The sequence below is a fragment of the Eschrichtius robustus genome, chromosome 17 (genome assembly GCF_028021215.1).
Source record: "Eschrichtius robustus isolate mEscRob2 chromosome 17, mEscRob2.pri, whole genome shotgun sequence".
Taxonomy (NCBI): Eukaryota; Metazoa; Chordata; class Mammalia; order Artiodactyla; family Eschrichtiidae; genus Eschrichtius; species Eschrichtius robustus.
Window position 1 is genome coordinate 63,720,529 of NC_090840.1, and position 17,882 is coordinate 63,738,410.

The 17,882-nt window shown below is 35.3% G+C and overlaps 1 protein-coding gene across 5 annotated transcripts in view; it reads right to left on the reverse strand.

The window, feature by feature from the left end:
- The window catches only part of TRPS1 (transcriptional repressor GATA binding 1), a 253,448-nt gene that overhangs the window by 233,043 nt on the left and 2,523 nt on the right, over positions 1-17,882 (reverse strand). The window lies entirely within an intron of this gene.

Here is a 17,882-nt window from a genome sequence, read left to right on the forward strand (position 1 = left end):
AATATAGATTTTTTAACGGGAGATTACAGCTATCGCTATAGAAAGAATGCAAGTTGAACATGAATTATGACGAAAACCAGACTTAAAATGTCTTATATATAAAGGCGATGGTTTTATCTCTCAGACAATAAACAAAGGTAGATGAGGGCTTAAGTAGAAAGCCGAATGGAACACTGCTGATATGACAGTCACCTAGTGTATGGAACCCCCGGAACATACAGCATCGCAAATCCGTGCTCACCGCAGATGAGAAATAAAGCAGAACTGACCGAGCCTGAGTGCTCCAGCCAGACTGCCTGGGTTCAAGTCCTAATGCTGTGACTGCACCCTGTTGTAGCCTAAGCAGTTGATTAAACTTCCCTGAGAAATGGGGATGACAGCAGTTCCTGTCTCAAGTGGAGACAAGCCACTCAAGCAGTGCTCGACAACTGTGAACCATTATCATCATTTGCAGGTGGCCCCTAATGGAAAACTAACCTCTTGGGATGCAGCCTTTCCCCTGCAAAAGCTAGCTCACCTGTGGCCGGTGGTGGCTCTCATTTCTTTTTTAGTGATCAGTGCTCGCCACGCACCCACCAAATCAGTTGTTGCTTCGAGTCACTCGTTTCTATGCAAACTGTGGCCAGCCTCTGGGCAAAGTTTGCATGCCCTCTGCACCCTGATTTTCACAAGTGAAAACACCACGACCCACTTAATAATGTGCTCCTTCCCATCATTAAAGGGCAGCACACAGCTTTAGCAGACAGGAAACTCGCCCAGCGCACATGCTATCCAGCTGGCAAACAGAGGCTTCTTCAACAAAGTCCACTCCTCCTACATACAGTCTGATAAGCTCCATTTGAATGGAGCCAAAACATACATTTCCTTCCTCTATTTCTGTATTTAGCAGACACGAGAGCTGGACAGTCATGTCAGGGATTATAAAACTGCAATAAAGAGATTTCTAAACCACCAAGACTACCAGAACAGCAGGACTAAATTTCGCCTACTCACTTTCAACCAAAAGTATGCACCCCTTCAGTTGTGGAAAAGTACAGAAGATTTAAAAGCCCCTACTCATTAACTAGAATGTACTCTTCGAGGAAACGCTTTCTCCTGTCACTTAAATAGTTTGTAAATCTCAGACAGATATTACTTTTAAAACTCCAACTATCTCCTTCAAAAGATTTTTAAAGTTGCTGATAGATACAAGGTGACATCAGAAAACTATGTTTGAAAGATGCAATTAGCTACGGTTTCTAGGAAGCTTTGGAATGTTTTGTTATTAAGGAAGAAATAGACAAATACCAGTCCTACAAGTAATGAGCCGTCCTAGAAGTAAAGAAATTCATCAAATAGATCCTCTCCTTGATTTCGCCTTCATGGCTCCAGGTCCATACAGATTTGCGAATACACAATAATAGCAAGTCTTAATACTTTCCCAAAGCTGTTTAAAAGAATATTTAAGTGCTTAACAGATTCACACATGAAATCAAAGGGACTTCCCAATTCTCAGATAAAAGAAAGTTTTTTAGTTTAAAAAAGAAAAAACTACAGAGAGAAGGCCAAGGGTATGGTCTTATAAAAAAAAAAAAAAGCTTCAAAAATTGTTCCTTGGCTTTTAAGATGAAATTAAAGTGATTAGTAAAAATCAGATATTCAAAGAAGTCTCAGACACTCTTATTTCAACATGAGAAATGTCTCAGCAGCTATTATTTAGTTATCACTTTACTGGTCATCTCTCAAGGAGACATGGATATTAAAAAGAGCAAAGAGGGGTTCAATATCCTCTCACTGCCATAAACCTGAACTTCCCAAAGCAGCATTACTTATGGTTCTCCTCAGCTCCTGACAAACCCTACTCATCAATATCCTCGTTAGGATATCTCCTTCTGAAGGTCTAAATCATCCTCGCCCACTTAGCATCCAAGTATCAACCACTTACAGGTAACTTTCACCATGAAGCCAATACATAAACCACAAATATCAGAACACAACATCTGGCTGACAAATATTCAACACATGGAAGTTAAAACTATACATTCCCCACTCATGACCTTAGAGGCTAACACTGTTATCCCTCATATTTTAAGGGCACAACATTTATCAATTTGCATCTTTGATTACTTTGTGGTACCTCAACTGCAATATCAATAAAGTGCAACAAGGTGGTGTGGGTTTTCATTTTTTTACAGTTCGCCAATGTATTTGGGCCTCCCTTTGCCTCGGTTTCACTGACCCCGTCACACTTGGTTCAAGGACATTAATCAGTAAAAGACAGAATTTGAAACCACAGTGCAAAATACAACATAAGTTGTAACCAGCAGTATGACACTTTAGGAACAATACATTAGGGCAGACTTCAAAAAATGTCTATCAATTATGCAACATCAGATAATCCTTTTCCTCTCTGAAACCTGACAATCCAATTTCACAATTTTCTCAACCCCTAAAAGTCTTATGCTCTTCTGGCCAAAGTGTATTTCTCCTAAGTGCCAATGTAATACAACATGTTTGAGAACCCACTGTATCCAAGGCATTGTAAAAATAACAGAAATTGGGTATGCTTTTACTCTCCTCACACTTGCAATGCCAAGTGGATTCTGGTATGGGCTATACTAAAGCCATAAATAAGTGAAAGCATAGGGCAAGGATGTTTAAATCTAAATGAGTGGAAATGGAAAGGCTTCAGAAAGAAGAAATACAAAAGTCAACATCTGAGGAATAGGTAGAATTCCTATAGTTAAGCCTGGTTGAAAGAAAGGCATTTCAGAGAGGGGAGAACATGAAGGAAGGTAGGTTTGGCCATGTTCTGGAACTCAATACTACTTTAAGGATAGAACACATGGTATTGTAAAGATGGAACTGATAAACTGGGAGCAGAGTTTAGGGTCCCACATGCCAAGCTAATAATGACAAACAGGTGATAAACCCGAACTCAGAGTCAACTTGGGTCTAGAGATAAAACACTGGAATGATTTCATTCAGATCAAAAGGTGAAAGCATATAATCCTCAAGGAAAATTGCAGAGATTAAGAGGAAAGTCAAGCACAGACTAGAACGAGTGTGGCAGGGATGCAGTGCCCCGGAAGCCAAGCCAAGAGAGATACTCATGAGAGTGGCTGGCAGCATCCAATTCATTTAAGAGGTGCAGTCGGATGGAAAGACCATTGGGCTTGGCTGCCATGAGGCCACTGGTGTCCTCAATATAGCAGTGTCCACAAATGGAGGAGTCATGGAGATGTACATGAAAAGAGCCCCAGGTTCAGGCTTTCAATATTTTCCCCCTCTAAAGTTATTTTTATATATGAGTAGGTTTACCTTTTATCTGAAAAAGGAGACAGGATTCCATATCTGGCTTAGAAACATTCTAATTAATAAACCTCAAAGAGCAGCGTTTTGACTTTGTGCCATGCCAAGTAGGAGATGGAATCCATCTGGAAATAAATAAAAAGTAGCCTTTTGTTTCATTTTACCTTGTATTTTTCTAAACTGTCAAGGGAACTACCTTCATTATTTGCCGACTGTTACCTAAAATCAATACAGTGCTTAAACCATAACCTATCTCTCAGCTTCAGTAAACATACATTAGCTATATAATTGCAACTGAACTTTTCCTAGATTCCAAGAACTGCAATTGGATTATAATCCAAAAGAGTAGAAGATAAATGTCATTTAACTACCTTCTATAAAATATCCAGGATAGTTTTTGTTCACAAATACGTGCTGTGAGAACAAGTATAAAATGGTTTAAAGTTGTTTGAGAAGGTGTTTACCAAAAGTAAGTGAATATATTCAGGGAGAATAGTTTTGATTCAGGGGGAATAAAATAAAATTAAATGTATACTGATTTATCAGGAAAGCAAATCCCTTAATAAGTGGAAAGAAAAAGTGAAATACAAAAAACTCATTTAAACCTTATCTGGATTTGATCTGTTTTAAAAGCCAACAAAAAAGTACTTTCTGATAAACAAAGCTCAGAGTAAGAACCACTTTAAATTTATTTTGATCTGCAATGCCAAGAATACAGGATAAAGTTCCAATCTCCTAAAGTCAAAGGAGAAAAATAGATAGCTGGAATATAAAGGAGAGAATCAAGTAGAAAAATAAATTCCAAAATAACATTAAGAAAATCATTAAGAAAGACTAGGGTGAGAGCTTCCCTGGTGGTGCAGTGGTTAAGAATCCACCTGCCAATGCAGGGGACACGGGTTGAAGCCCTGGTCCGGGAAGATCCCACATGCCGCGGAGCAACTAAGCTCGTGCGCCACAACTACTGAGCCTGCGCTCTAGGGCCCACGAGCCACAACAACTGAGCCCGTGTGCCGCAACTACTGAGCCCGCATGCTACAACTACTGAAGCCCATGCGCCTAGAGCCTGTGCTCCACAACAAGAGAAGCCACTGCAATGAGAAGCCCGTGCACCACAACGAAGAGTAGCCCCCACTCGCTGCAACTAGAGAAAGCCTGTGTGCAGCAACGGAGACCCAGTGCAGCCAAAAATAAATAAATAAAATAAATAAATAAATAAAAAGACAGACTAGGGCGAGATAGGCACTGATAGTGTTTCCTATGGTTCGATTAGGTATACATTGGATGTTAAACTGTAATTTACAGCCGGGGCAAAAAAAAAAGTAAAAAGTAAAACCTATATAAAGAAATAATAGCCAGAGGAGGAGAAGGGGAAAAATCCTCGATATTTATATAATAATAATGGAAGTTTTCAGCCTTGCTCTGTATAGTATGCTCACTACACCAAGAAAGAGATTTTCGCTCTGTAGGATGATCAGCATAATAGTCAAAATGGTTCCTTAATCCATTTTGGAAGAACTGCTTTTTAATGTTAAAGATCATTCCATTACTCTCTAACTAACTGAATATGATAATCTTCCATAAGCAAACTATATCCTTTTACAGGAATAACTATCCACAGCCATTTATAAAGGGTTTTCACCTGAAAGAAACATTGAAGAAACAAAACAACCATATTTAAAGGAAAAAAAAAAAAAAGTCTGCCCTCTGGCTAAGAAACAGAGGAAAGCCCAGACAAACAAAAGCCAGACCAACAGGTATCTTCACCTTGCAACTGAACATGCGAGTTCAAATACAGACCCTGGACCAAACCAGCCCATTTCAGCGGTGGACACACCTCCTCCTGCTTTCCAAAGCCACTTCTGAAGCTGTCTTTTGAAAGAGTTTCGGGAGGTCTTGGGTCCAATACCCTTCTGCATGGCATTCACCACAATTCTTTAAAACAGAAATGGAAATGGTGGCATGGGGGGGTATAAATCACAAATTTCACTGATGGGGGAGTTGCATTAACATTTTAAATTATATAATATAGCTATTAGGACTGAAAGCTAACAAGGAACAAGAGATTTACATGAAATACCTCAGATGTCTAAAAAGACAGAGATTTTTTTTCCCGTTTTTTCCAATGCAACAGATTAAATGATTAAAATTAGCTTAACTACAACCAATAAAGAAATGTTAATTGCATCCATATTGTACAGCGGGGTCATAGATAAAAATGGAATGTTAAAGAAATGCTAAAAAATATAGATTAAATTTATATTTTAAAATAGTTCATTTTCACTACATGTAGGTTGAAATTTATCATTCAAAAGACAGGATAAGAAAAGCATTTAAAATAAATGAGGTTCCTTCATTATTCTTTTGTTAATTTGTTTTTATAAATGCTGAGGAGTCTATGTAAAATGCCACAAATGGTTTCTCAACCACATTTTAATAACTCATTGCACATTTCAGGCCTAATCTCACAGATGTTGTCTGTAGTTTTCAACCTGCCAAGGGGCTTATGTGTGTTATGAGTAAAGAAAAGTCCAGTTTCTCAGTTTCTTGGAAGATAAAAAAAGTCCTTAATTCAAATGGATTGCTTTTTTTTTAACTGGTCTCAAAATAGGTAAATGTTGGAGGTATTTTAAGTTAAAAGGAGAATAATAATACAAAGTTAAATTCTTATTAATGATCATTTTATAACCAATTCTTCAGACCAACTGGATTTTCTATATATGAACCCAAAGAGGCATCTATTGCTCAGGTGTGTGAAAGAGACATTAAGCCTAGATTTTCTGCAGTAACATTTTAACCTTCCAGGGTAACCTCTAGACTAAATATTTGATTCCCATACCTTCATAAGATATTGATAGAGAAATAATATGGAATATACCAACTGACTTATTATATGATCATCGATTCCCCAATGCATACTAAATGGTATTCTAATTCTATTCTCCCATCCATCCACAAAAGGAAAAATAAAGATGAGTGAATAGCAAATAGCAGGCAGATTTCCTCAACAAATGTCAAAATTGTTTAGTGTTATAGATATAAATGAGGATGGTGATCAAACACGAATTCTAGTTCAGTCCTTTAGTTAACTAGCTGTGTGACCATGGAAAATTCAGTTAATTGTCAGTTTTCTCCTTTGTAAAATAAGACGAGTCTGCTCAAATGGATAGAGGTCATGCCCCTTCTATCACTCAAAATAAAACAGGACCCTATGGTCACTCTGAACAATACCTGAATTAAAGAAAAACAAAGAAACAAAATTTAAACTTGAGCAGCAGATACAAAACGGACCATCCAAGGAAAGTTCAGCCATTGAGGAAAGAAGTGTTTCCTTGGCCACGGTCTACTTTTCCTCAACAAAAAAGTGTTAAAAGACTCTTCAGAATAGATCCACATGTGCACATGTATGCGGGAAGCAGAACATTGTACACTCATGCACATGATGAAATGTACCCGCCAGCCAAGGAAATGGGGCACAGAGCTAAGAAAATTCTCTCAGAGACTAAGCAGTTCACTCTACATCTAACCTCCAACAGGAGATGAAATTTATTCTTTTCTTAGTTTCCTTTTGTACATGGTTTTATCCATGTTACCTAAGGAACTAAAATGCACAATATTGTCGGGCTCAGAAAGTTTGCTCCAATTTTATACAATCATCTTTGGTCGAAATAAAGTTGACCAACTATTTCTACAGAAGTGTTTATGCAAATAAGCCCCATTTTCTCCTACATTAGGAAAAGAAGAAATATCTGTGGAATTTTGTCCTTCTTGATCTGTAGCTAGAGGCTTGGAATCAAATCTAAAAACACTGCCCAGGCTCTTCCATTATATTCCAAATAGGTGAATTTTTTTAAAGTATCTTTTCAAAATAACACATTAAACATGATCTGAAATCATCATATTAGCCTAATTCCACAACACGGTTTGATTACACCAGACCAAAAGTTCTGGCAAAATGTTCACCTGACATCACGGGAACCAAACAAGGAGGTGGTTGGTTGAAATGTCCACGTTTCTACCAGTGGAGACACCAAAATACTGTTAAAAACATTACACTGCGAATGGAAATAATGTGCTTTCTCAGAGTCAATCCCACTTTCAGTGAATAGCTGGGTGATGTGTTTGGGATACTAGTTTGCAATTTGGTACCTATTTCTTTAGGGCTTGATGCACTTGTTCCAAATGAAAATATTTCAAAATAGTCTTTAAGATGAATGTGCAGAGCCGCTGCTTCTTTAAGTAGCAGCCTTATTTGTTTTACACAAAACTATAATTTAAGGATGCCAATCATTTTAAGCAAAGCAGTTTGCAAAAAAATAAAATACAGGCAAAACCAGAGGAATTTTTCTTTATACTAAAACAGTTTTACAGTAAAATATGTCAGGTTAAAGTATCCACTATATATGCAGTTTAATTTTAACCCTGTGCATTGAAAATATTTCACATTTTCTTACTAATTTTGGAAAATTCCGTAGGACTATCTTACACTGATTTCAAGGCTGGTTGAAATATTTTTTCTTTTTCCTTCAATCAAATTTTTAGATACAAATTGCCTCAGACGCAAATGAGAAACAACTAAATGTCATGTTATTTTATACTGTTCATAATTTTTGCAATTAACCTCAAGGAATAAATATATGCTTTTCGAATACCACTCATTTGAAGTAAAAATAAAACTGTGCAAATGACATAAGAAAGGTTTTATCCGTAGTGACTCCTTAGAAATGACCAAAATATCTTATCAGAGGAAGGTGTGAAAGGGAAGCTCAAATCACTGATCAATTTCTGATGCCTCAAAATGAGTTTCTGAAAAGATAACACACACACAAGAATAAAAAATGAATGCAAAATTAATTTGCATTTTATGGGAGATAAAAAGGGTTCTATAATAAGAAAAGCCTCAAAAGATGAAGTATTTCCTCTCCTTTCTGAAAAGCTTAAAAAAGCAAAACTCAGTATTTCGAAATCAATGGACTTAAAGCAATTCAAGAGAATTTGGAGAACATTTCTCTAAAAACCAATCCAGAACGCAGGATGTCAATTTGGAAATAATGGAAGCGTACTGTGCTTTAAAATTTGAAAACTTTTTAAAGACAGAAAATCAAGTTAACATCTCAGTGATTAACTTAGGGGGTGCATAGCCAAGAACAACTTTCGGCACTTAAAACATAAAACTGTCAGTTTCCTCTGCTTGGAGACAAAACATACAAAAAGCAAATATTCACTGCTATATTTTCCTAGACATTAAAGACAGAACTAACTTTTATAAAAGGAGATCACTGAGTATTTCCACCTATTTTATACATACGCCGTAGCTCCTAAAAATCAGTTACAAATTCCAAACCTCAGAACCATCCTTAGCAGATGGCTACTAAGTGTTCATTACTCCCCAAACCTTGATGGAAATACAATCACTTACTGAACTTCACTACAGCTCAAGGCACAAATATGATAAACAGTCCGTGCTTGATGTTATTGAATATAAGCTACCATAAACAAGTAAAACTCTTTCCTAAAGATCTCAAAGGGCTGAAAGCATGATGCTTGGCATTCTATTTCTTGCAAATCTAAAGCACATTGATGGTGAGCATAATTTAAGTACTCTCTTCCCTGAATCAAGATACATTCATTGCAAGCATCATCCATGATCAAACGATCAAATTCATATTTATAAACTTGGAATACAGAGTTTGGTGGAAGCACTGAGTATCTAAAATTGCCTTAATTTTTTTGCCAGAAATATGTCACAGTTGGTGCTTAGAATTGTTGCAAAATTATACCACAACTTTATTTAATTTCATTGGATGCATTTCCTCATAGAAATGGAATGGCAAAGGCCTGCTCAAGAGCAAACAATAAAATCAAATTATTATTTTACAGTATATAAGTTCTTCTTCTCATGCCTCTCTCCCTAAAAATATAAATATTATAAAGAAATGGAAGTAAAAATCCTAGAGCTGGCACATTTTTCCACTGAAAGGAGAAAGCCTCACTCCTCCAAAACCTGAAATATTAGATCCCAAAGAGGAAAAAAAAAAGGTAATAAAGCATGGCAGAATAATCCAGAGGAAGCATGCTTGCTCTCAGCATAATTTTCTTTAGCATCCTGAGATGAACAACATCACGCTGCCCATGATCTCTGCTTACTCCTCTGAAAACCATCCAGAGGATTTTCAAAAACGAAAAATTCTAGTTGTGCTTTCAAATGCCAAATTAACTTACAGGGCTTCCACTCCTGAAGGGAAACAGCACAGTAGCACACCAGAAGCTAGAGGATGCTTTTTGTCACGCAAAGCCAGAACTGATGAGTGGGACCCCAGTGGGGTTTATCTAAAATTCCCAAGTACCACAGGCAAAGAGGTCAGAGTTTTCCATGTCAAAAATATATAAATAAGGAAAGCCATACACAGCAACAGTTCCTTATGTTATAATGGATTGTGCAGTATCCAAATCCCTCTTCTGCTCAGATATACATACATAAATCTTTTTAAATAGGAACCGAAAATGGGAAAAACAAAAAGGAGGGAAATCTGCTTACGCTAATATCTAGCCCCCTATTTTCCATTTCTAATCATCACTGGTCTCACTTTTTAATTTTTATTATTGCCAATGGAAGTATTCAGGGAGTGAGACAAGCATGTATACACATAGTTAAATGTTAACAATGATATACTGAACTATCCTGGGAGTAAAAAGTACAAGACAGGTGTGTACAGAGTGTACACAAATATGGGGAATGATAAAGAGTGGAATGTTTTGACAAAGTGAACATGCAAGATCATACACAAACATTTACACATAACATGTGTACTTTATGATTTTTTACTACTGGCCTGAAATCTTGAGTGACAGCTTTCTTATTTAAAGCTTATCAAAGTACAAAGGAAAAGTAAAATGTAAATAATGAGGACACTCTTTCAACAACATAAATTGTCTTAAGAACGAGACATTTAAAAGTAGAATAAACAGTGATGGGACAGAGAGTAAAATAAAGAGTTTATTGTAATTGGGGTTTAGATGACAGCGAGCTTCTTAAAGTAATTTACTACATCTTGCATCCAATGAATGTAATGCAAATTCATTCTAAATACAAAAGAGAAACATCTCCTTACTATCTGCTTGTAAATTACAGAAAAATGAGGTTTCATATTACTCATTACTTAAATGTGTTATTGCTTACACTGGCCACTTGTACCTAAAGTTAGCTTCTAAAACGTACCTAAGTTGGCAAACCTGAGGAGTAAAATTTGCAATAATCTTTAAAAAAAATACTTCCAAAAATAAGTTAAAGACAGTATTAAACATAATCATTTGTGTTTTTTCAATTTATAATTTAATCAATTTATTAACATAAAAATTTAGCAGCCAAATACAGAAAAATACATGATTTTAAACAATCTCAAAGATATATCTATAAATAACTGGTAAAGAACTATTAATTATTTAACAATCAGACTAATATGTATTGAGAAAATTTAATAACATGGGCCTTGATTAAAAGTTATATATATATATATATATATATATATATAAAAATATATATATGACCCGTCTTAACTTCCATCAGTTGAATGGTATTTTAAAAAATTAAAGCCAGCTAGATTCTCTTCTCAAAAATATTTAATGGTATCAAAAAGTAAAGCAGAAACAAATGCCAAAATCTCTTTTAAGAACTTTTATATGTTCGGAGCTACTTAATAGTATTGAAAGAAAAAACAGGCTGATGTATTTCTTTCTGCATCTTTCAGAGCTAAAGATGTGTGGATACTGACATCACAAAGAAGTCACAAGTAGAAGTTAGTTTTAATTTGTTTTGCCACTCTCACTCTCATTTCAGAACCAAAATTCTAATTAAATTAATCCTCAGATAGGTGTTGGGATGCATTAAGTAATTAAAATGGATATTACAAAGACTAAAGTCATTTCAAAAAAAATATGTACTATGTTAAAATTCCATTCGGTGCCTGTAATGCGAAAACATTCTATACGAGTGAGAATACAGACATATGCATGTACCTGTACATAGTTCATATGAAGTCACTAATTCATATGCTACACTTGTACATAGCTCAGAGAAAACAATAAAGCTAAAATAGATTAGTAATGCTTGATCCCTTTACACATGAAGTGTATCATGTAATAGAGAAATCAGATTCCACAAACTAACGTCTGCCGTATAGATTTACACTATTTATAGCTGTATCTGATCTCAGATATAATACATGCTTCTATAAGGCGAAACAGAAATACTGATTCACAAGGATTCACTGAAAGCCATATTGTAGAATCTAACCAAGAAACACATGTTATAGTAAAAAATGTTTGTTGATTTGTAAGTTTCATAAATTCTGTCCAAATTCTACAAGTGAAAAAAAATTTTGAGGCAAAAATCTTTTTTCCTCTCCTTTTTCTACAGCTAAAATACATTTAATGTCTAAATAGCAGTTGTGGTATATCTATCATCCTCTACTGGGTTCATTCTTGGTTACTCTAATAAATTAATAATGTAATATTAATGCTTTTTTAAAGCTTGGGACATATACATTAGGTAATATGAATATGTTTATTATTCTTTATAATACTACTCACTATCATGGATACAAATAATTAACAGATAAAGCAATTATAAATGCAAAAAAGAGAACCATGCTCCCATTAAATAAAGGAAAAAAGAATCAGAAAATAAACTATGGACACTTGTATATTTCCCTCTAACACTGTCTATAATAGAGGGCTTAAATAGCTGACAGTGAGTCACTTGTTTATTCATGTTAAATAAACTGAATATATAAGTTAACTTCTGACTTATTTAAAAGTATTTAGAACATTTTCCAGAACGTATTTTGACCGTCAATTACCTAGATACCAAAGTTGTTGTATTGTGTTGCTTGATGAAATAGGACATACAGCAACCCTCAAACCAGTATTACAAGCCTGGCAAATAGCATCACATTTGGGTGACGCACAGAATCCATCACCCTAGGGATAAACGCATTGGATCATAGTACAAAGTCTTTACATGTTCCATATTATTTCTACATAACGTTTTAAGATGACAGAATCGTAAACTATAAAGTGCTATCCATTAAAAAGATATATTCAGAAACAGCACCGTCACTTAACTGCTCCTCTCAACAGAAATTTGGGATTTAAAAAAAATTATCTGCAGAAGCATTTCTTAGATACACTGAAAGGTGGCATTTTGATGTACAGTTTTTTTGTCATTTCTTGAATTTCTTAGTAAATTCAGCGTAGGTATAAGTATTATGATCATGATGGCTTCATTATGTTTAAACTCCAAACTCATTTCAAACTTCGAGACTTTATAAAGTAGGTCACGTAGCTCCTTAAAAGATTTATGTTTTAAAGTGTAGAGTTAATTGTTTAGCAAAGTGGATTCCACCATCAAGGTGTATCTACGTATTGTCCATCCGCAAATACTACATACATAACACATACCTGCAATAGCATGCACACATATCAGCAGCAATTTAAACATACCGTGGATACCTCAACCATTTGCAAGCATTCACAATGCTAGATTTCCTCTCATACTACAGACATCCTACTGCTAGTTACCAGAATATCACACAAATCAAAATATATTACCTTTGTTCAAACAATACTGCAGTTCATTATATAACAGAAAGGGTCATCCTTAATTGCTCAGGAACCAAGATAGTGGTGGATTCTTGGAGCAGAAGTGGTGCGGAATGGCTTGAGGCAAAACCGAAACATATTGTTTAAGTAAACCTTAAGGGGAGGGGATCCTATGCGCAATTGATGGATTTTTTTTTTTTTTTTTTTTGGTATCATCTTCCACAAAGCGTCTCCAACCCCTCCCCACCACTGAACAGTAAACAAACTACTGATATTAAAGGACTGCAGCTCTGAACACCTCTCTCTTCCTTTTTTTTCCTCTTCTCACCAAACTTTATTACTGTTCCCTCAGTTTTGCAGTAATAAACCAATATTCATTCAATAAAAACGTAGTGACGGAGAGACCCATCACCTGAAATTCCTGTTTGAAAACTTTGTAAAAAATAAATCAAGACTCACTCTAAGCTACTCTCTCTATGCTGATGCGAACAAGTTATAGCTTAAGTTCCTACAGTTTTTCCTGACACATCCTTATGTAAAGGAGTGGTTAGCAGAGAAAAAATGCCTGATTTGAACTGAAATCTGTAGTTCTCACAAGAAAAAACGAGAAAAACGTAAGGTAAATCAAAACCATCAAATTTCCACGCAGGGAACTCTTCTACTTCCCTGAATATACGGAATGCTTTTCATGATAATTACTAATGCCTTAAAAGACATTTTAAGGTATCTGTATGATACCTAATTTTCAGTATGTATTATTTCTAAAACACATTCTGTGTAAAAGGAAAACAAAACAAAAACAAAAACCCTCAGAACAAATTTGGGGTTAAAAGCAAAGTCCAAGACAAGTAACTGTAAGATTTAAACCAAGACAAGTAACCATAAGATTTAAACCTTCCGAAAAATTCCTACCAGAAATGTCGATGGTCAGTTCTGGCCCACCAAATGGGGCACAGGGCCCCATTTCTGGGTGGAACGTCTTTCTCCAAGGAAGGAAAAACTGGCACAAATCTTTTTGCCCTCTGAAAAGATTTTCCTACTTGCCAGCTTCTGAAGTTGCCCTGATGTCAACCAACATCACCAAGTTATCTCTTAACTGGAGAAAGTTCTGTTTGCCTATACAAGACCAGGAAGAGAGAAAATGACTATTAAAAAAAAAAAAAAAAAAGGAAACTAAAAACACTGTGTGATAATAGGGTTAAAAACTATCATCTGAATTTGTGAGCAAAAAGGGCCGCCCATAGAAACAAAATGACCCTTAAAATTAACGCTTTCAATCTAAAAATATATTTTTGTAAAGTTTCATCTATTTTCCTTCCTCTGCACATAAAAATGATTAATGTCACAATTAAACTTCCACATTTCAGACTCCTGCTAACAGGTGTAGCGTTCTTTATATAAACGTATTCATTGACCTGTCGCCATTGATAATCTTAATTAATTCATGTCAAATGAAACAAAAACAAATTTTTTTCCCCCAAATAAGAAAGAAATAACGCAACACAAATAAATACCCACTCTCCCCAAAACCCAAAAACTGTTTAAGTTACGGTAACCTGAAATGCACCAGCCATCACAGAGAGCAATTGGAGAAATCCAGCAGGGCTCAGCAGGAAAGATTTTTAATAACAGATTGAAAAACAGAATAAAAATAACTGCATCAACAGAGCCTTTCTTCCTCAGGCCACAAGCCCGTTCTTACTTGAACTTTTTTTTTTTTTTTTTAAATGGCATTTTGGCCACTAAAACCAATCCAGAACATTATTAAAAGTTAAAAGCTACCAATTACTTCTGTCTGTTCTTTTAAAGCAAAGTTTGGCATTACGTCAGTTGGTTTAAAGAAAACAAGAAAGAGAGAGAGAAAGAGTAAGAGAGAAAGTTTCCTGCTTGTATAAACTAAACCACCAGGGAAGGTGTCTAGCCACTTGTAAAGTATTTACTGCAGGTTTTTAAAGAGCTAGAAACATTTTAAAAATTAAAAGTTTTCTTTCTTATTTTTAATGAAACATACTTAGGAACAAAAAGCGTATCCTTCATGTCTTTCTTTGGGGTGTTTTGATGTTATTTGTATTTCGATCATAACTTTGAATCAGAAAATGATTTCCACTGATGCTTCAAATGTGAAGTACATAGATAATTTCATCTTCAGTTTGCTGCCTGGATTTGTGCTCTTTGGAAAAAAAAAGTTTAACGACAAAAAGTAGACATTGCTACCATAACAGCTACTACAGCTGCAGCGACCAGCCAGCTTCTTCATCTAACTCACTCTTAACAATTTAGATCATTTTCATCCATAGATCCTTCTGCAAATTCAGCAAAGGGGTTTCCGTAAACCCAAAGCTCTTTCTAACCTAAACCAAGTTCTACGTTATTATATCCATCAGAGAACCAAATCAAAGGCCAACGAATTTGGTTCCCAGGGATCTGAGAACCACTGAGTGATAGGCCATATATAATTAATAGAATATCCTATACAAATAAACAAACGGCTTAAGACCCACTTACACCCGAGGATAAATTTTTAAAAGTGGTTATTCCCTCCGCAACACTGTTTGCTACTGAACAGTGTATAAAATACCACTTGGTATTTTAACATATTTACTTTAATCTACTGGTTAAAGCTTTTAGGAGGTAAATAATTTTGATAATTATAAAAAACTGTTCTCAATTTTTTTCAACATAAAGAACTGCAAAGTGCGTTAGTATTCTCTATCCATGATGATTACAAGTGCCCTGAGAGAATCCGACTAAATTTCTACTTGACAAAGGCTGTAAGAGTTGCTTCATATTTTATCTAAGAGGGACCCTACAATTCCATAAATCATAACTAGAATAGTAACAAAGAATTCACTTATTTCTGTATGGTGGTATCAAAAGATGAATATAGAATATGTCTCTCTATGTTATCACATAGATAGACAGTAAAAGTAAAACCAAGTCTAGACATGCTGTCATTAATTTCCCCAAATTTCAATCAGCAATAAATAAGGAAGCTAAATGAGTAAACAAGACTCAGAATTAGTTATCAAGGCTATTAGTACTTATAACCAGCAAAAGAGGGGAAGAGAAAGAACCCTCTGTTACCTGAAAGCTTGACCAAGGGTGAACAACAGAAAGCAAGTCCATAAAACTTGCCTGTTTTTATCAAATTGATTGTAACTTGTGAGCTGCAGTATTTGGGACAAAACTGTCTGAGTTTATAGTTTTCTATGCCTGCCAAAAACAGAGGCAGACTACCACACTAGCTGTCCTGCGGAAACTAAATTAAGCAAAGGCAAATACCAAGTGGAAAGTTGTCAGCCTGTTGAATGAATGGCTGCATTTTACACACCACAGAATATCTTAATAAGAATATGTTTTAATGTGCACCAGTCATTTTATTTTAAGTGCATCACTTTTTACAAAAATAATAATTTTCCCTTTAAATCCATTATAAATACCTGCCCCTAACTTTCTTAAAGTCTGTTTTGTTTTGCACACAATAGTATAGTGTTGTTACATTGTTTGCTATCAAAAGGGGTATTGAAGGAAAAAAATTTTTACATACATGTATTATTAAAAAAATTTAAAGGCCTGTTATCAATATCTGTGCTCATTTCAAATTCAAAATAAAGTTCTAGCTCAAAAACAATTTGCTGCAAGCCCTTTGAAAACTTTCAGTAATGTTTATTTACTTCAACAAAGAAGGTAAGACAAGAGTTTATTAAAACTTATCACCCTATGTATTTAGTACAAATGTGCAGGTCATTAATTGCAAACTGTAGTCTGTATTTCTTCTCTCGCGCGCGCGCTCTCTCTCTCTCTCTCCCTCCCCACAAGACACAGACACACGCACACACACACATCAAAAATAATAACAACAATAATAATAGAAACATCACTGAAATACTAGAATCTTAAAAAGCAGCTTTTCCACAGATGAATTCATTTCCCTGCTTTGAAGGTTTTCCTTATGAATGAAGATTTCCTTGTGTGTATTAGCGAGACCTACCCTGTGGAAATCAGAGGAAACTCAGGAGTGGTATGTGACTTAAAAGAAAAGTAAAAATAATACTGAAAATATGGTAGGGCCATGTGTAAGTCACTTATGACTAGCACACTTATACGGATTCTAACCTATTTTTAAGCAAGTATGTAGAAGATTTTATAAAATCCTATAAAATCCTACTCTCAAAATGCTGAGCTCTAAAATCAAGTCAGGCTTCCCAGCTACTATGACACTTTTCTCCTTCTTTTAATGTTACCTTTAAGAGACAAAGGACAAAATCTAAAAAGCAGCAAAGACCCTTGCAGCATCTAAAATTCAAGAGTGACTAACTTTTTTGTGAGGAACTTGCTATGTTCCACCATTTATCTGGAGAGGGTCCGACTTTGTTACTATGAGTGGAAAAGTATTCTACACACACATATCCTAACATATAACAGATATATCAGGAAGCCATAAACGTCAACTCGCCGATGGTAAATAATACTTTGGCAACAGAGTATTAATGAAGCTTGGGAATGCCTCTCATTTAGAGAAATCAAGTCATAATGTTGGCACTAAAACTCTGTTTCCCCTTTAGGAGTTTTACTTTCACGTTACTGATATCCAGAAATAATTGTCAAACTTTAGCACGTTGGTGGCCCTGTATATTAACTGAATCTAGAGATGTTTCCATCCAAGGGTATAGCTTAAAAAGGAAGTTATGAAATCTGAGGACAGAGAAGCTCTAAGAACGATATGTTTGACTTGTTAAGATTAAGCACGTCATTAATAAACTTTCACTTAAAGGTAAAAAAAGAAAAAAAAAAAAATCCTCAAAATGTTGGTATCGTTTCCAGACTGTCCTGTGAGCATCACAACTTACAGGAAACGATTCATCTTCCCATACAAACCCTGTATTTATTCACAACCCTGGCATACTTGGGGAAAGAGAAAAAGCCCACACCGTTTTAGAGCTAGTTTGCTTTTATACATTAACTGGTGGAACATCCGAGAAAGTGGCCTA